The following is a 20,892-nucleotide window of genomic DNA, read 5'->3' as shown; positions in this document are numbered from 1 at the left end:
TTGTTGCACCCACTCACTGAACCAACCCCTTGCCTCAGCTCCCTGTATTGTTCATCTTCTTTAGGAGACATCAGGAACGGAACCTGGGGACTTCCATGTGGTAGATGGTGGCCCAACTGCTTGAGCTACACCTGCTCCCTGTATTATTTTTAAAAGCATTACTATTATTTCATCTTAGTTTTCTTTGGCTGCTCTCTTGGCTTCATCTTTGGAGAAGATTTGGGTCACAGAAGGGTCACTACTGTGGCAGGTGTGGGGTATCAGTGATGGGGTACACATGGAATGGGGTTCTCCTGGGGCATGCCTCTGAGGCATGTGAATGTGTTCAAGGGTTCATGAAGCATTGTCACAGTGGGTCGAGATCCACACGATAACCAAAAGAATATTGAATTCCCATCCTGGGGAGTTCTGTAACATTCTCTAATGGGAAAGTGAGAATTCTACAAGTACAGGGGCAGGGACTAGTGAGAGAGGATTGATGGTTGTGCCAACCCCTTGATGTCGATGATTGTACTCATGGAACTCTTTTTTTGAAATTGAAATTGAAATTTAGCCGAGTATTATATGTTGCCTAAGAGTTACCTCCTGAGGGCCTCCTTGTTGCTCAAATGTGGCCTCCTTTTAAGTCAAACTGAGCATATAAATGCACTCTCTTCCCCACAATGTGGGGCATGACTCCCCAGGATGAGCTTCTCTGGTACCAAGGAGTTATTACCAAGCACCTACTTGCAAAACCTGGAAAAAGTCCTTGACCATAAGTGGGAAAGGGTAAATACAAGTGAGTTTTCATGGCTAAGAAATTTAACATGAGTTGGAAGGTCATTCCAGAGGTTATGGACATTTTGGCAGGATTTCATTGGCTGCCACAGTAAATAGTGCCCCAAATAGCAGGGCTCCTGAGGGCTCTAGAAAAATCCAGACACTATAGGCAGGGTAGACCATTCAGGAGTTTGGCACTCTGCCAGTGGGCCTTACTTTGGAATTTGTGTGTAACAGAATTGGACTTGTCTGGGTTTAACTCTTCTGCCCTTTCTATTTGAACTTATGGTTAGTACTATACTTGGTAAGTACATGTCCAAGAGATTTAAATCTTTGGACCATCCATGCGCCAGTTTGGCCCTGAATCTCAGGAGAGTTTCAGAACCTACTCTTCAGTTCAAGGACTTATCCAGGAAAAATAACAAGGTGGTTATGTTGGACAATATCCTTCCCAAAGAACAGAGAGAGTCTAACTGCAAGCAAGATGGTTCCGTCCATCTGCTCCATGGAATCTAAGTACCCTCTCAATTAGAGGCAGAGTGGGCATTACCATCCTCAAATCCTCAAGATTGGGGAGTGAACAACTGCCTGAAATAGAGTTGTTAGTCTACCATTACCTTGTTATTATAGTAGCAATGGAAGAGCTTTTATCATTAATGTGGAGGGAGTAGCCACTGGAGATTCTGAGGGAAAGAAGAGGGAAAAATGGATATAATATGGGGGCATTTTTTGGACAGTGGAATTGTCCAGCTTGCCATTGAGGTGATAGATACAGGCTATTATATATCTTTCATAACTTACAAAATTGCGTGGGGCAGAATATAAAGTATAATGTAAATTATAATCCACATCTAGCAGCAATGCTTCAAAACATTCATCAATTGAAACAAATGTACCACACTAATGAAAGATGTTTTAATGTGGGAGACTGTGGGAGGGGAAGGGAAAAACACATATGGAAAGTCCCTATTTTTTTTATGTAACATTTATATAATCTGAACTTTAAAAAAAAATGATATTGGAATTTTTATTGGCATTGCATTGTATCTGTAAATCAGATAGGATAAAATTGACATCTTAACATCATTTGGTGTTCCAACCCATGAATATAGACGGTCCTTCCATTTATTGAGGTCTTCTTTGATTTTTTTTCTTTTTTTTCCCCCAATTTCTACTCAATTTATTCATTTTTAAAAAATGTTACATTCAAAAAATATGAGGCCCCCATTCACCCCCACCACCCCCAGCCCACCACTCCCCCCACAGTAACACTCTCCCCCATCATCAGAACACATCCACTGCATCTGGCAAGTACATCTCTGGGCATCGCTGCACCCCATGGCCTGTGGTACACACCATAGCCCACACTCTCCCACGTTCCATCCAGTGGGCCATGGGAGGACATACAATGTCCGGCAGTTGTCCTTGCAGCACCATCCAGGACAACTCCAAGTCCCGAAAATGCCTCCACATCTCATCTCTTCCTCCCATTCCCCGCATCCAGCAGCCACCATGGTCACTTTTTCCACACAAATGCCACATTTTCTCGATTATTAACCACCATAGTTCATGAATAGGATATCGTTAAGTCCACTCTAATCCTTACTGTATTCCTCCTTCCTGTGGACCTTCGCTTTGTTGTGTCCATTCCATATCTATGTCAAGAGGGGGTTTAGATTCCACATGGATACTGGATGCAATCCTCCTGCTTTCAGTTGTAGGCACTCTAGGCTCCAAGAGAAGCTTAATAATTAGGAAAAAAGAAAAGAAAAGATAGGATGTAGAATTCTTTGGTTTCTTTAAGCAATGTTTTTTAGTTTTCTATGGTCTTTTATGTTCTTGGTTAAATTTATCCTAAGGATTTTTTTCTTTTAGTATTGCTATTGTAAATAGGATTATTTTTATGACTTCTCATAATCTTCATTAGTGATAGACAGAAATGCTACTGATTTTTTGCTTGTTTAATCCTACCACTTTGCTGAAACCACCTCTTAGTCCTAGTAACTTTGTTTTGGATATTGTAGGATTTTCTAGGTGGAGGATCATATCATCAGCAAATGGTAGAAGTTTTACTTCTTGCTTTCCTATTCAGGTGAATTTTTTTTCTTTTCCATGTCTAACTGCTTTAGCTAGAACTTCTAGCTAAATATTAAATGATAGAAGCTACAGTGAGCATTCTTTTCTTGTGCGAAGTCTCAACCAGAAAGCTTTTAGTCTTTCACTGTTGAGTAGAGTGTTTGCTTTGGGCTTTTCATATATGCCCTTTACCATGTTGAGAACATTTCCCTCTAATCTTTAGACTGTTTTTTCAAGAAAGATTGTATTTTGATGAAAGTCTTTTCATGGTCAGTCAAGATGATTGTGGTTTTCTTCTTCAGTTTATTTAGGTGATGATTTAAACTGATCAGTTGTCTTGTGCTGAATGATCCTTGTATCAAGGGATAAGGCCCACATGATCACAGTGTGAAATTCCTTTACTGTGCTTTGGGTTTCAGTTAGCAAGTGTTTTGCTGAGGATTTTTTGCATCTATATTCACTAGAGAAATTGGTCTGTGATTTTCTTTTTCATTGTAATTTCATCCGGTTTTCTAGTAGGGTGATGTTGGCTTCGTAGAATGACTCTGGTAGCATTCTCTCCTCTTCACTTTTTTGTAAGAGCTTGAGCAAGATTGCTCTTTTATCTTCTTTGAATGATTGATAGAATTTACCTGTTTCACTTATGGTCCCGGCTATTCATTTTGGGGAGGTTTTTGATGATTGTTTCAATCTCCTTACCTGTGATTAATTTGTTGAGTCTTCTGTTTCTTCTAGGGTCAGTGTAGTTTGTGTGTTTCTAGAAATTTGTCCATTTCATCCATATTGTCTTGTTTATTAGAGTACAGTTTCTCATAATATCCTCTTATGATCTCTTTTATTTCTGTCATGTCAGTTGTAATGCACCCTCTCTCATTTCTGCAGCTTTTGTCCTTTTTTCTTTGTCAGTCTAGCTAACGGTTTGTCAATTTTATTGATCTTCTCAAAGATCTAGCTTTTGGTTATGTTGATTCTATTTTCTTGGTGGTGTTCTCCTTTCTCTTTCCTCCAGTCTTTATTTCCATTCTTCTTGTTGCTTCCAGGATTAGTTTGCTGTTGTTTTTTTTAGCTCCCCTAAGTATGCAGTCAGGTCTTCCAATTTAGTTCTTTCTTCTTTTTTAAGGTAGACAATGAAGGCTATAAATTACTCTTTCTATACTGCCTTTGCTGTATCCCAAAGAAGAATTTTCATTCTTGTGACCAACATGTGACCTATTATGAAGAATGATCTATGTGCCCTTGAGAATAATGTATTCCCTGCTTTTTTGGGGTGTATGGCTCTATAAATTTTTGTTAGGTCTAGTTCATTTATCATAATATTCATGTTCTCGGTTTCCTTATTTATCCTCTGTCCAGATGTTATATCAAAGTCTCCAACTATTATTGTTGAGATATCTATTTCTCCCTGCAGTTTGCAATTGTGTGCATCACATATTTTAGGTGCATAGATATTTATTATTGTTATTTCCTCTTGATGAGTTGTCCCTTTTACTGTTTATCTCTTATATTAGTTTTGCATTTAAAATCTAAGTGTCTGAAATTAGAATTGCTACTCGAGATGTTTTATTGTTTACTGTAGATGTTTAATATTATTGATGAATTGCAAGGAGAAATGGATTATGTTTGTAATCTGATCTTTACCTGGCATGATTGAGTTATGATTAGGGTGGTTATTCCCCACCCCTTGGTGGGTGGGGACTCAGATAAGAGGCATGGCAAAGAACAGAATTGAGGTTTTCTGATAGAGTTTTGATGTTGGAATTTGCTGCCAAAGACTTAAGCTGGTGCCCCAGGAAGTAAGCTCACAGAGGGAAGAGAAGCCAGCCCCAAGAAGAAAGGAACCTTGAACCCAGAGAAAAACAAGTCCCAGGAATGTAGGAACCCAACAAGCCTGAACCCTTACAGATGTCATCAGCCATCTTGCTCCAAATAGACTTTGGTGAAGAAAGTAACTTATGCTTTATGACCTTATAACTATAAGCTCCTACCTCAAATAAATATCCATGATAAAAAGCAACCAACTTCTGGTGTTTTGCAGCAGCACCCCTTTGGCTGACTAATACAGAAGTTGGTACTGAGGAATGGAGAAGTGCTTTTGTAATTACCAAAATGCTGGAACAGTTTTATAAATGGGTAAGGGGTATTTTTTGGAGGACTTTTAAGATGACTGATGGAAAAGGCCTAGCTCAGTTTGAAGAGACTGCTGATAGCACTATGACTGCTAAAGAGATTTTTTATGATGCCTTTGAAGTAAATGATAAAACAATTATTGGAAACTGGAGGAGAGGTGAGCCATGTGATAAGTTGCAGAGAACTTAGCAAGATTAATTCCTGGTGTTGTATGGAAGGGAAAATTTGAAAATGGCAAGGCTGAGCATTTAGGTGAAGAACTTTCCAAAGTAAACTCTGAGAATGCAGCTTGGCTTCTACTTGCTGCTTTTAGCAAAATGCTGCATGAGAGAGAATAAGCTAAGTAATGAACTGTTTGGCAAAAGGAAAACAGAGACTGATTCCAGAAGTTCTAAGCCTTTGGAAATCAAGCTACCAAATGAAAGTGGCCCATTTCAGGACTTAACTAAACTTGGAACTGTTAAATTAAGATTGAAGGTGTAGTTACCTAGGAAAGACTTGTGGAAAGTCTTACTGTCTGATGGCTTGGACCCCTGCCTCCAGCTAGCTAAACCAACAGTCTGTTTCAGAGTGCTGGATGAACAAAACCACTGTCAGCCTGGAATAAAAAGGACATGGAAAGGAGAGCTTGAAGGAGAAATAGCTTTAAGAGGAAAACAATGGAAGCTGAGATCTGGCATTCAGACATCACTTTGGGCCAAGAGAGGAACCCGACCCGTGTGTACAGAGAGGGTGAGTTTGTTCCCTCTTAGTGGATATTCCTGTCCAATGTTCTGGGAGAGTTTTGCTGCCCCAGGTACATAGAGGGTGGGACACATACCCCAAGGATTAGAGTCATTAAGGACAGCACCCCACAGTTCTGAGTGGAATGGACCTGTCCCACAAAGGTTAGGGGAGGCCAGGTGGTCAACCTGTTACTCTGAGAGGGTTGAGCCCATATGCAAGGGTTAGGGAGGGCCAGGTGGTCAACTCATTGCTCTGAAAGGGTTGAGCTTGTATGCCAAAGTGTAGGCAGAATATTGTCTTCACATCATTGTACTACGGGAGTTAAGACACTAACCCAAGGATTGGATGAAGAGTGGCTGTCACCCCAACACTCTTGGAAGGCGAGGTCTGGAGCTTGGTTGACACCCAGATGCCTTATGAGGGTGGAACCAAGAAAATGGCCATTGGGCAAGCATGTGGAAAGGGTGGGTTCCTATAAGATCCCAAGGAGAAGAAACCATCATCGTAAGAATGACTCTCAGACTTTAAAATCAAATAGAGGATGTCCTGCAGGTCTACTGAACTGCAGAATAACTGTAACTCATGGTTCCCTTCCAATTTCTCCTTATTGTAATGAAAATGTTAACCTTTTTCTATCCAGTTGTATATTAGAAGCAGATTGTTTTGTAATTTCAGAGGTCTGTAGCAGATATGACTTGTCCCAGTACAAACTGTATTTCTTTAAATTGTGATATGATTTAGTACTTGCATTATAACGATTTGTTTATTTTTTAAATATTTTATTGTCTTTTGGAATTCAAAGGGTGGAATGTAGTTTAATATTATTGATGTATTCCAAAGAGAAATATTGGGTTATGTTTGTAATCTTATCTGTACCTGGCATGATTGAGTTATGATTAGGGTGGTGATTCCCCACCTCTTGGTGGGTGGGGATTTATAGATAAAAGTCATGGCAAAGAACAGAGTTGAGGGTTTCTGATGTTGGCATTTTGATGTTGGAGTTTGGCACTGAAGACTTAAGCTGGAGCCCTGGGAAGAAAGCATGCAAAGAAAGAGAAGCCAGCCTCAGGGAGAAAGAAACTTGAACCCAGAGAAAAGCAAGCCCCAGGAATGTAGGAACCCAGGAAGCCTGAATCCTCACAGACACCAGCAGATATCTTGCTCCAAGTAGACTTTTGTTGGGGAAATAACTTATGCTTTATGACATGGTATCTGTAAACTCCTACTCCAAATATATACTCTTTATGAAAACCAACCAGTTACTGGTATCTTACTATTTGTGTGAAATATTCTTCTAACTTTTCACTTTCAGCCTAATTGTATCCTTGCGTCTAAGGTAAGTCTCCTGTAGACAATATACAGATGCCTTTTTTTTTTTTTTTTTTTAATCCATTCTCTCAGTCTGGGTCTTTTGACTGGGGACTTAAGTTCATTAATGTTCAATGTTATTGTGGTAAAGGTGTTACTTACTCCATCCATTTTATCCTTTGGCTTTCCATTGTTTTACATTACATGTCATCTTAGCCTCTAGTTTTCCTTATTTATGATCTTCACTTCTACATCCTTCTCTGAGTCTCTCACCTTTGTCTTATCTTTTCATTCTAAGCACTCCCTTTAGTATCCTTTGCAAGATTTCTGGTTGTCTTTTAGTGAAAAATACTCTGTTTTTATTTGTGAAGAATTTAAATTTACCCGTTTTTGAAGGACAGTTTTCCTGGTTGAAGAATTCTTGGCTAACTGTTTCTCACTTTCAGTACCTTAAATATGTCATATCACTGCCTTCTTACCTCCATGGTTTCTGATGGGCATTTTTGTTACTGAACTTGTATGAGATACATTGTTTTTCTCTTGCTGCTTTCAGAATCCTCTCTTTGTGTCTGCCATTTGGCCTTGGGAATAATAGGTTTATTCAGATTTATTGTTTGGAATGTGTTGTCCTTCTTCGATACTGATATTTATGTCTTTCATAAGTATTAGGAAATTTTCTGTCATTACTTCTCAGATATTCTTTCTGTTCCTTTCTCTTCTCCTTCTGGGAAACCGATAACATGTTTCACAGCGTCATTTAATCCGCTGAGTCCCTGCTCAGTTTTTTTGTTTTGTTTTGTTTTGTTTTTTTCTGTTCTTTTCTCTTTCTATGTTCCTGTCTTTTCAAATTTAGATTATCTTCTAACTCACGAATTCTGCCCTCTGTCAATTCAAATCTGCTGTTACATGGCTCTAATGAATATATTTTAAAATTTCAGACAGGGAGATTTTCCTTCTATTAGATCTATTATTCCTTTCTTTTCAGGCTTTCAAGTTGTTTTTTATGCTCACCCAGTGTTGTCTTAATGTCCTTTATCCTTTTATCTAGTTTTCCTTCAACTCTTTGAATTGGTTTAGGGGATTTGTGTGAATATCATTGATTAATTTTCTTAAATCCTGTGTCTTGTCATGGTTTTTTATTTGTTCCTTTGACTGGGCCATATCTTTTTCTTATTATGGTTTGTAATATTTTGCTAATGTCTGTTGATCTGATTATGCTGGTGAATTTACTCTGATGATCAAATTCTTCCCTAATGCTTTTGTTTCATGACTGCTTTTTGATTTTTATCTCATCTTATTTCAAATCTTTAAAATTGTCCAACTTAGGTTAATAAAGTATGGCCAGGGACTCAACTAAATGGGGCACAGACGAAATCCAGGAGTCCAGTGATTTGGGCAAGATTCCAAAAAGTTTTTTTACCCTCTTTTTGCAGTTTCCCTGCCTGCCAATAAGTCAACATTTCCATGAAGGTGTCTTTCAACCTCTACTTGCTGGGTTGGGTAGGGCAGAGATTTCAAGAGGTCTTGGCTGTCCGAATTCACTGAAGAGCAATCTCTCTGCCCTCCACCACAATTTCCTTCTGAGTAAGGAAGACACCTGTTTTTCTCTTAGTTGGCCGTAGGTTTTACCAAGCCACTTTGCCTTGAGAGTGGGGATGGGTGCCATTCTCAGGTGTGGGGATGAGTAGTACATAGTTTTCATTTCAGCTTTTTGTCTCTCTGTCCTTTTAAAGAGAGTGGTATGTAAAAAGATGTTATGCCTATTTCTTTAGGAATCTGTATTATTTGTGTATGTAAAAGTATAATAGTACAAGACAGTAAATCAGAAATGCAGTTTAGGTGTTTGGTAAAATATTAAGTACTTAATTTTCAGAAATAGAAACCCAGGCAACTCTTGAATTACAGAGATATCTCCATGAAAATATTCCATATTTTTGATAAATTGCTATTTAACTTTCAGAGATAGGCTTTTTTCCTTTGGTTTTATTAGATGCTATGAGCAGAATTTTGGAAACTTATTGATAAGTGCTTAGTGGTTCTCTTGTGGCCTTTGGAAATACCTCATTGACAATGACATTTTTTAAAAAGTCATAAACAAATGGAATTATAAAGTCTACTATGATAATGCCTTATCCAGGCCCACCGTTCAGCTTCATTATTCATTTCTGTCTAAAATATCTCTACCAAAAATACATAGGAAGGAAACAGAAGAGCTCCTTCAGGTACTTGCTTTTTCTGATATGGAAAAAAAGTGTTTTTTCCACAGGATCCTGAGAAAGTAGTCTTACTATTTAGAGCTCTGAAATAAATCACTAAATCTTTATTATAAAAGCTGAGAAATACGTTTTAAACTATTAATAAACCACGTTAATATCACATGACTTGCCCATAGGAAAGGAATATGTAATTCCTAATTAATATTTCTAAATGACTTTTCTCCTTAGCATTTTAAGGTATTGTAATTACTATAGTGTTAATATTTTGTCTCGTATCACTTGTTTTTTTAATTTCTTTTTTATTGATTTATTAGAAGTATCAGGGATTGAACCTTGGACCTTGTACATGGGATGCAAGCACTCCACCACTGAGCTACATCTGCTCCCCACCTAACTTTATTTTATTTTGATTCTGCTAGTTCATTGGACATCCACAGTTACTCTGATGATACTGCTTAATGGCATATTACAATGCTGTTACTTAAGAAACCCTTTTCCTTCACTATTTTCCTTCACTATTACTTAGCATTCAGTTAACAAACTAAATTTAACACTTAACAAGCTAAATGCTTTGGCACAGGTATTATTATTATAAGGCAGGTATTGTTGAGATCTGCCTTACAATTGACTTAACCTTTGGCAGTCTAATGAGAGTATTGCTAAAAGCTTCATTATCCAAGTATTTAAGTTCTACTCCTTGACTTTATTGTTTACTATACAAATACAGTAAAGAAATAAAGCACACCAAGCAAAATAAAACATAAAGTGAACTTTTTATCATTTAAAATAATTTCTATGATGATAAAGTTGATTAAAGTGTTCATGTGCTACATTAATTTTTCTTTTGATCTAGAAAAAGAAGACAAGAGAATTTATATTCATGTGTAAATTCTGACTCAATTTCTTGTTTTATGACCTAGGGAAAAATATGTAATCTCTTTGTGCCCAAGTTTCTTAACCTACAAATTGGGGGTGATATATGTACCTACCTACACGATTGTTGTGAAGAAAGAATAAACAAATCTGCCACATACTAAACATTCATTAAAATAACTGCTGTTGTAATCATCTTCTTTGGTAATGCCAGTTTAAAAGTTGGTTGTTATAGTTTCCCTTGCCATAAAAATATATAAAATAAAACATTAGTGCTCTGTGATTAAAGAAGTATTATAGTTTTTTGTATCATAGAACACTGGTTAATATAGCCCACCTCTTTATATGCATAGTTTGTTTTATATTTGTGTGTGGTCATTTGGATATCCCCATTTTTCCTGTCTACCTCTTTAGAAAACAGACATACAGGACTTCTTAAACATACCCTAACTTGAGGCCAGGTTCTTGGTAATATTGAATTGGAATACTTAAGATGAAAACAGTTCTTAAATATTGGACTTGATAATGCCTTAGCCTCAATTGTAATTTTGGGTCCTTTTTTTACTAGACTGAGGAAATGACAAGATTGAGAGGTATGAACAGACAACTGCAGATAAATGTATTCTGAAAGAAGTTGATCTCCTTCTTTCTAGAGGTATAGACTCTATTATTTGGTAAACCATACATAATAATATGATATTACGCTGCTTTTTTGGTTTTACAGATTTAAGAGAGATGTTACATGAGGTTACAGTTCTGGTAGAAACTTTCACTTCCTGGTCCTATATTAGATTTGGAAGATTAAAAGTAGTTTTACTTGGGCAAATTAATCATTAAGTTCTTGCCTTGTAGGCTGTGTTATTGTCCTGCATTTTTCTTTTTTTAGTTCTTGATTTTGAATATTTCATAAATGGGTGGGATTTCAATTTTTATAATGTGTGCTTGTAACCTAAAATATCTATAAAAACAGAGCTTACAAATCATACTAGATTTATGCATTTTAAACTCATTTCCTCATGTCATTTTTTATACTGAGAAATATATCTTACTCTTTTAGTATTCTCAGTTTATTATAGCAGTACACTGCAGTAGAGGCACTCATATGATTTCTCTTACTCAGCTCACCATTTTAAGTGGTATTCTTTTATTTACTTACTAATATATAGTTTCTGATGTTCACAGCATTAAACACTCATTAACAATGAACCATACTTAGACATATACATATACTGTTGCTTCTTTTGGTTGGATTGTTTGCTTACACCGTCATTTGTCTAATCCTAGACTTGTTTATCCTAGTTTTATAACTTAGTAATTTAATGTTTTATAAACTGACAAGAATGGTGAAGAAGCTATCCTTTCCATAGAAGTTAAAGGGCAAATGCTTTAGAAAGACTTGTAAATGCTTTGGAAAGTCATAAAGGCAAATCACTAAAATATATAGATGCTTCTGTAAATTGGGTATGGGTAAAAACAACTGAGAAAACTGTAGGGTTCTGCCAAAAGGTTGCTTTGTAAGAGTCCTTGATATTTTTCTTGCCCTGCTATAGAAGAAATCAAAGCAGGAAACTCAATGCCATCACTTGTATGGATTATATAAGATAGACAATACAGAATTCTAGTCAGCAGAGACTTATTTCAAAAAAAAAGACATTCATTAAAAGATTGATATTTATGTTTTGTTATATTATAAGACAATTTTTTTCATTCTCAATTCTTGGTTTTAATTGATCCTTTTTTATAATAACCTACAATTACTTTAGAAACATCAAAAGACTATCTACTGTAACATAGCCCATTGCCACTTTTAGGTAAGATTAAATAGAGCAAATTTGAATGTGAAAGTTTGGCAGACTAGTTAGGTATACTTAAAATTACTTTATAAATCTAGTCTGGATACAGTCTGCTAACTATAACCGTCAAGAGAATTACTGTGAATAATGTGGAGATTGTACAAACTGTAGAATGTGTGTGTGTGTGTGTATTCTTTGAAGCATAACAAAAACACTAATCCAAATACTTGATTAGAATATTTCAGTGAGACTTATGAGATCTAGAAATGTTTAGAAGATTATTGGAGTCATGGACCTGAAGGGTATTGGGAATGAAAGACAAAGAGAGTTTGGGATCAGGGAATCTGGGAGCATTGAAGCCTCAAGCTCATCAGGAAAGTTTATTAATTTCAGGGGCTTCTTTATATACTCCAAGCAATCATGAGAACCAGCAAATATCCTAGCTAACTATTCCCATTATGTTAACCTATATAACACAATGGATCAAAATCTACAATTATAATTCAAAGTACAAAATTTCCATGTTCTATTATATTGTTGAGAAAGCATACCCATAAATTGTGTTACCCAGGTTGTCTTGTTCTACCTAGTCCTCATTTCACCTGAATGTACACATCCCCTTGCTAGATTTATGACCTGCACATATAGCTATGGAGACAGCATGACTCGGTTGTCAAGGAAATAACTTGCTTCCATGGAAGTGACATGCCTTTGTTTCCCACATTTCCCTCTTTTTGTTTTAGTCAGGGTGGCTGTGCCTGTCTTATGTTGCCCTCCTCTGAGAGTCTTACCTGTTATTGACTACCAGCCAAGCACACTGACCATGGGGCACTCATTGCAAGGTTCTTGTAGGTACCAAATTATTGGCTTCTCCCATAGCATTCACATGGTGCAAACATCTCGTCCCAGGCAGGCAGCAACAATGAGCAACAAGATTAACACACAAAGTCCTATTCCTAATGCTGATTTAAAAAAATGTTGAGACTTCCACCAATTTACTGGATTAAATTTATTGAAAGAAGAAATCAAATCATTAAAGATATCCTTATCATCAGCTACATAAATCTGATTATGAGACATTTCTAATATCTTTTTCTGTAATTCTTCTATTTCTAATGACATATTACTCTTATTACCTACCAAATGATTTTTAATCTTTTCCCAGTCAAACATAGAATTATTATAAGCAAGTGGAGTAATACAAAAAGTACTCTTATTCCAATCACATTTTAAACCTCTAAGTAAATTTAAGCTATATACTTGATCTCCAAGATGTAAAAATGCTGATTATAGATCATTAACTCTATTGTTTAATTCTTCATCAATATGTTCTTGACTATGCCATAAGTCACTAGCATTCTTATGCCAATCATGCACATATTGCTAAATTTGCACAGTCTCATGTAAGGCCATGATAGCTGTAGCAGCAGCTGCAATAATACCAGTCAGTCCCAATATGCCAGCTACTAACAGTCCCACAAATCACTTTGAGCGCTTCTGGATTTCTTGAACCATATGGAACAGCAGTTGACTCTTACGTGATGATTGCCAAATTTGGTTCAGTCGCACTGCAATCCACACTCCCCGCCACCTTTGAGCCATTGTAATGAACTCTCCATTCTGTAAAATAGTCTCAAACTGGTATACAATGCCCCGCTTTTATAAAATAGAGCATTCCTAGTTATAGTTATTTTTCTAACCACAAACATAATGATCTCTTATGATTACAAATGATGAGTTTGATTTAAATGCAAATATTGACCATTCTTACTCTTATTCTGTTGTAATTGCTATTCCCAGAAAAACTTTCCACAAATTCTTTTGATTATGCATAGATGTAATATGACACCATGGAGAAGGGATCCATTTCCCTTTATATTTCCAAACACTATTATTTTTGGTAAAAATTATTTTTTCATCCAAATCAAGAGATATTGCATATTACTAATGTGCTGTCCTTTACAGTTAGACCATATCAAATAAATCTGCCATTATATTTGGTGGGGCTCCCCATAGGGGCACTTTCCCACACTATCCCATAGGAATAATTATAGGTAGGTTTTTTAGTCACCATGTAATTATAAGAAAGAAATAACATCACTAAAGACATAGTATTTTTTTTTAAGATAATCATAGGCCAATTTTTAAGAAACATACATGGAGGATGGTTACCAATGCATAGGGGTCAATAATCAAATGGTATTATGAGATTATAGATTCTTTGTCCTTCCTCATGGGGCTTAATTGGTAACCTATCATCAGTTGGTCTAGGGAATATATGGGTCTTATTCAGATAAAAGGGAAAGGATGGATCTTTCCAGGTTAACACTGTAAGTAATGGGGGGTTAGGTATATAGGCCCAATAGGTGTAATTACCCACAGTTTTCTCATTACTTATGATCACCATCATAAGTTGTAGGAGACACCATTTCTTCATTCCACAGCTTAATCCTCTTCAAGGTAGCCAAATTTGCTTTCCACTTTCTGAAATGACAAGAGCATAGTCTCACCTCCATACTTTAATCCTGTCTCTTTTCCATTCATTGCTTAAAATATCTTTCCAGAATATTGGTTGATCTTCATTTCCAGTGTCCACTGTAGATTTTTGATATTTTCCAAAGTGACATTCCACAGGTGTAAATGAATTATAAACATTAAGAAAATTTAAAGTAAGTAAGGCTTTTGCCAATTGATCATTTGGTGTTATACCATCATCTCCTCCTTTTTGTTTTAAAAGCATAGTTTTTAGGGTATGGTGGCAGTGTTCAAATATGGCTTGAGTTGTAGGATTATAAGTAACTAGTAACATGCTTAATAGCATACGTAGAACAAAAGGAAGCAAAAGGCTTACTGGTGTAAGAAGGGCCATTATCAGTTTTAATTTTCAAGGGACATTCCATCACAGCTAAAGTAGACCACAAATGAGAATGAGTGTGATGAAAACATTCACCACTTTGTGCAGTAGCCCACAAAAATGAGAGTGTCAGTACAGACATGAACATATTGTAATTTACCAAATGAGGGTATGTAACATCCATCTGCCACAGTTGATTAGGAGCTAGGCTTCTGGGATTAGTTCCAGCCTGAAAGGGCACTGTGGCCAAGGGTCCATAAATGGGACAGCTATTAATAATCTCTTGAGCTTGATGTTTTGTCAATTGAGGAAATTTATGTCTAGGTCCCTTATTAGTAATATGAGTCAATGCATAATATTTAGTTGCATCCTGCAAACATCCCACTAACAGATCAGCTTGGGCATTTTGGGTAGCTAGAGCCCAGGAAGGGAAGAATGAGACCAGATATGAGTAATATATATGGGCTGACTTCTTTGCCAAATGAGGGCTTGAAGGTCAGCAAAAAGTAGAGACAATTCATCAGTAATAAAAATATGAGCTGTTTCAATATGAGCTACAGTTTAACACACATATTTAGAATCAGAGACAATATTCAAGGGCTCCTGAAATGTTTGTAAATCCTTAATGATGGTGGAAAACTCTGTGCATTGAGCAAATGAATACAGAATCTGCCAAACCTGTTCTTTTTGAGAGGTAACATTGCTGCTTTTCCATTACTACTACCATCAGTAAATACTGTATGAGCATTTTCAATAGGAACAGTTTCACAATTTTTGGTAAAATCCAAGTGGTTCCTCATAAGAACATTAACAGTTTGGAAGTAGGATAATGATTATCAATAATGCCTTGAAAATTATGAATAGCAATTTGCCATTGAGGATTAGTTATATATGCGTTCAATTTATTTATGAGAAAGATCACAAATAATTCTGTCTGGATCAGACCCCTTTAATTGTAATAATCTAACACAGCATTTTGCTAAATAATTTTTGGAGATATGTCTGCAATCTCTTTTATTATTAGGTAAAAAAAAAAATTCTAATATACCTTCTTGCCAAAATAAAGCTGTAGGAGATTGAGGGGTTGAGAAATAAGCAAATCAATAGATTTGCCAGGTTCTATTTGTGTTAATTGTCCTTGAGAGATTCGATCCTCTACCAATGCCAATTCTTTTTCAGCCTCTACAGACAATGGTCTAGGGCTTGAAAGATCTACATTCTTTCTGATAGTGACCAGGCTTTGCACATTTAAAACAATTTCCTTTCTCTCCTCCTTTGAGATACCGTAAAAGGCTGTGGCCAACACCACCATCTGATGAGCCATAGAGTCAATATCCTGAGAAGCTTTAATATAATCTTGAGTTGAACCTCCTGCTGCCTTCAAGGGTCAAATTGCCTTTTTACATTCACTGTTAGCATGATCAAAAGCAAGCATTTACAAAATTACCTCTCTTGCTTCTGGAATCTTTATTGTTTTCATCAAAATGTCAGATAATTGGGCTACAAATTCCATTTATATTTCATTAACTCCCTGGATCACTTTGGCAAAAGATTGAGCAGGTTTTCCAGGTGTACAAATCCATTTCCAAGCTGCCAAACATGAATTGCACACTTGTGTTATGGCCTGATCATTGTATTGGGGCTGTCTTTGAATTCCAGACTAATCACCAATACCCAATAATTGTTCAGCAGAAAGAATGGGAGGAATCTGTATTGTGTTACAGTGCACAATCGTATTGGCTTCTGTCCACCAGGTTTTAAATTGCAAAAACTCAGCCAAGCTTAAAACAGTTCTAGCCAGCATGTCCCAATCCCAGGGGATAAGTTGGTCAGCTTGAGCCAGCCCAGGCACTAGGCCAAAAGTGTAAGGACTATTAGTTCCAAATTGTGCACAGCCTTGTTTAAGTTCTTCAGAATTTTAAATGGCAGGGGTTCATGATGAAAATTATATCCCCCTTGAGGGCTGTTTGCATCTGGGTGAACTTGTTGAATGGTTACTGGGAAAGCTGTTAGTAATCACATTGCTTCAGGATCTCCCTGTTGAGATCCTTGCAGCAAACAACACATTAAGGAGTAGATGGAACTGGATTAGGTACATTGTTAGTGTAGGGCCTGGTGTCAATGGTATCAGTAAATATTCCCAGGGCTGTCGGCATTGTAATCGGGGGGACCGTAGGGGTTACATTACAGAAATTAGGGTAAATGCTGGCTTTAGAAATATTCAATTTAGACATCTGCTTAGGCAGAAAGGGGTGTTTCTTTCTCATTGGGGGGCTCATCCTCATCCTTGTCCTCTATTTCCTCCCTGTCCTCACTCAGATGGCCCATGTCAAGGGGCTCCCTGTAAAAGATGGTAATTTCCTCCTCCCCCACTTCAGACTGCAGCAGATCTAAGGCTGCTGCAATCAGTTGGCCTAAAGCCCACAGCAACAGTGGTATAGTCTCTCCTCTCTGGTATGCGCTATATAGTGCCTTCATTACCTGTTTCCAATGTTTAAAATTTAAAAGACTTTTTCCTTGTGGCTGAAACCAATAACAGTGTTTTTGTTCTACAGCAAGAAGTTCAAGGAAATCAGCAGTTTTCACTGAGACTCTGACAGTATCTAAGAGTCTTTAGAACCTGTGAATATTCTTCCAGACATCCTGTTGATTTCCCATACCCTGATGCTAGTGGACAGCAAAATTAAGATTCTTACCACTGTATTGTCAGACTCGAGTCACCTTTCGATGGATGCCTCAACCTTTCAAGAAAGTTTTCAGTTTCCGTGTTTCTGATACTGCCATCTCTGCTCCTGTCACTTCTTCAGGCCCCATGTTGGGCACCAGATGTCAGACTTGCAGACCCAAAGGGTTTTGGGAATGAAGGACAAAGAGAGATTGGGATCAGGGGATCTGAGAGCATTGGAGCCTCAAGCTCATTGGACAAGTTTATTAATCTCAGGGCCTTCTTTATATACCCCAAGCAATTGTGAGAACCAGCAACTATCCTAGCTAACCATTCTCATTACCTCAACCTGTGTAACAAATGGATCAAAATCTATGATTATCACTCAAAGTACAAAATTTCAGTGTTCTATTATATTGTTGAGAAAGCATACCCATAAATCTTGTTGCCCAGGTTGCTCTGTTCTACCTAGTCCTCATTCCACCTGAGTGTACACATATCCTTGCTAGATTTATGACCTGCACGTGTAGCTATGGAGACAGCATGACTCAGTGGTCAAGGAATAACTTGCTTCCATGGAAACAACATGCCTTTGTTTCCTACAGAACATAAACTATAAATTAAGTTTTGAACAAATAACGTATGTGACATCCATCTTAAAAATTAAAAAAAAAAATAGTATAATGGCTTTGAAGTTCTATTTAAGAATAGTTTTCAGAAAATTGTTTTAAAATAAAAGAGCTTATCATTCTTAAACTTTCATAAGCTAAGAACTGTGTTTCAAATCATGTTTGGCAATAAACTCTTGATACTTTACTATTTCTAAATTCAATTGTAAGTGGTCCAAATATAGTAATATAACCAACTTCTATGCCTCCACTCTGAAAAACTTTTTAAGCGTCCAGTCTGTACCTACCAATTAAGACAAAAATTCTAGGCACTTTTTGGACATTTAAACTAGATATCATCATTGTATTATTTGATGAAAAGCAGCTATATTGTTGGCTTAGGTGAGGAAAACTCCTTGAAAAAATATAACAATCAGGAGGTTCAATAAATTTCAATAATCAGTATTGTACAACGTCCTCTATAAAGAAAAATAGTTCGGGAACACCTCTTAAGATAGAGGTGTTCATAACAATCAGATTAAGATGATAGATGGGTAGAAGTGAAGATAGGTCTCAAAACCAGAACTTCCATCAAAACTTACTTTGGAAGAATCATGGCAGGACATGTGATTGAAATGCCACCAGTTTAGTTGGTGAACATTTTAAATAGATAAACTTTTTAAGGCAAGATTAAATATTTATAATTGTTATAACTTCTAAAATAGGCCCAATATCTTTTATCATTGATAAGTAACATTTAAAATAGCCTTTTCTCTACCTAAGATTGTCTATATGCTGCAGTTATTTCACTTTTGCCTAGACTGTTTAGTTCTTTCAAAGTAGAACTCTAATAAGAATAATCTTTATGATTTAGTATTTGCCTTCATAATCAAATTAATAATGGGTACAGTTGAGGGTAAATTATGAAGAAGTAAAGGTAATCTTTCACCATTTCAATCTTAAATAGTTCTCTCTTACAAAATAGAGAAAACAGCTCAATCATCCTATCATTTCTCTTCTTTATTTACTGCCCCCAGTGCCTCGTATGCTTAGTTCTGAGTACTGGCTAAGGCAATGAAACTTGCAGTTGGATAAATATTTCTGGGTATAGTAAATTACAGACAAATAATAGTGCATTAGTATAACCAAAACTTTAACTCAGATTCAATGAGAGAAGGATGGATAATGAGCTTCTTCAATCTTTTTTTTTAAAGATACATAGATCACACAAAATGTGACATTTAAAAATATAGGAGGTTCCTGTATATCCCACTCCCCACTCTCTACTCCCTGCCCCCACTCCTCCCACATCATCAACTTCTTTCATTGTAGTGGCACATTCATTGAATTTGATTAATACATTTTGGAATTTTGCTACACTGCATGGATTATTGTTTCCATTGTAGTTTACACTCTCTCCCAACACATTCAGTGAGTTATGGCATGACATATAATGTCCTGCATTGTGACTTGCCAGTGGGCCCCACTTTGGAATTTGTGTTCCTGAGTGTGATGGAGTTGGATTCAGATGTTACTTCTATACACATGCTTATTCTGTCACTCTTACTGAATCTGTCACTTTTACTGTGTTGGCTCTGGGGTTGGTATATATTCAGAAGACTTAAATCTCTGGACTGGCCATGTGCCAGCTGGGCCCTGAGCCTCAGCAGAGTTGCAAATCCTAGTCTCAGTTCATTGGACTTACCCAGGTAAGCTAATGGAGGTAAGGATGGTTGGCCACCACACCAGGGAACCAAGAGAGTCTATCTGCAAGCAGGAGAATCCCATCTATCAGCCATGTGGGATCTAAGCCCCCTCTCAATTTAGAGGTGGGGTGGACATTGCCATCCCAGGGTCCTCAGGATGGGGGAATAATATATGGATTAGAGTGGAATAAGTTTTATTCTACTAAAGAATTATTGTGAATGTAGCAATGGGAGAGTACCCATAGGAGTTGCTGAGGCCCGGGAGAGGGAAGAAGAGTTGTGATAGGGGGGCATTTTGGGGGCAATAATTGCTTTTTTTTCATGTTTTATTTCTGTAGTTTATTTTTTATAAAGTTAAATAACAGAAGGAATCCTTAATTTCTGATGCCATTTTTTACAGGCAACTTTGATCCAAAAGCCACAAATAATTTTTATGACAACACTGAACCTTGCCCAGTTGTACCACCTAAACCCTCTAAAAAGATGAGTAGTGATATGTCGCTGACATCATAGAAATAAAAAGTATTCTTTGGAATTTCTATTAAAGACATTCATGAATTTATTCAGTGCATGTACATATACACACAATCTCTCTACTGATTTTGACCTTAATTTAGAAATGATGAAATATCTCCAAATTACAATTTTAAAAGGCATCAAAATTACAGAATTCATAAATATGTAATTTCAAGAATGTACAAAAACAGTACAGTATGTGCAGTAGGTATAACATTCATTGACAGGCCATACAAACAAAAAACTTTGTATAGTCAAAGGTTAGCATAAAGAATAAGTGTCACAGAACCATTGTTTTGAACAACTAGTTTTGGTAGCTGTTACATAGGAATGATTTCCAATTAAAGGGTATTCAACCTGCTTTATTTTTGTGTCACCAGTGTTTAATAGACATTTTAGTATCTCAACTGGTGAATTTCATTTAACTTTTATTTTATGATGAATAATTGAATTTATATTTACTTTTGTCCCATGTGTATAATTTTTGTTATTGGACCATGTGTTTATAAGTATCACTGTCAGAACTGATCTGGAATATGCATTTTGTGTGTTAATCCCTTTTGTTTTAACCAGCACAATATAGGCTACTTGAAACTTTATGTAATAGAAGAATTATGTAGAAAAACCATATGAAAGTTAACTTTCTAAAATTTCATCAGACTTCA

At 36.6% G+C, this 20,892-nt stretch overlaps 1 pseudogene; it reads left to right on the top strand.

The window, feature by feature from the left end:
• The window catches only part of LOC139438570 (TGF-beta-activated kinase 1 and MAP3K7-binding protein 3-like), a 46,336-nt pseudogene extending 26,112 nt beyond the window's left edge, over nt 1-20,224 (top strand).
• The last annotated feature ends 668 nt before the right edge of the window (nt 20,225-20,892 follow it).

This window comes from Dasypus novemcinctus (genome assembly GCF_030445035.2).
Source record: "Dasypus novemcinctus isolate mDasNov1 chromosome Y unlocalized genomic scaffold, mDasNov1.1.hap2 SUPER_Y_unloc_1, whole genome shotgun sequence".
NCBI classification, from domain to species: Eukaryota; Metazoa; Chordata; class Mammalia; order Cingulata; family Dasypodidae; genus Dasypus; species Dasypus novemcinctus.
This window is presented reverse-complemented; position numbering and strand designations above follow the sequence as displayed.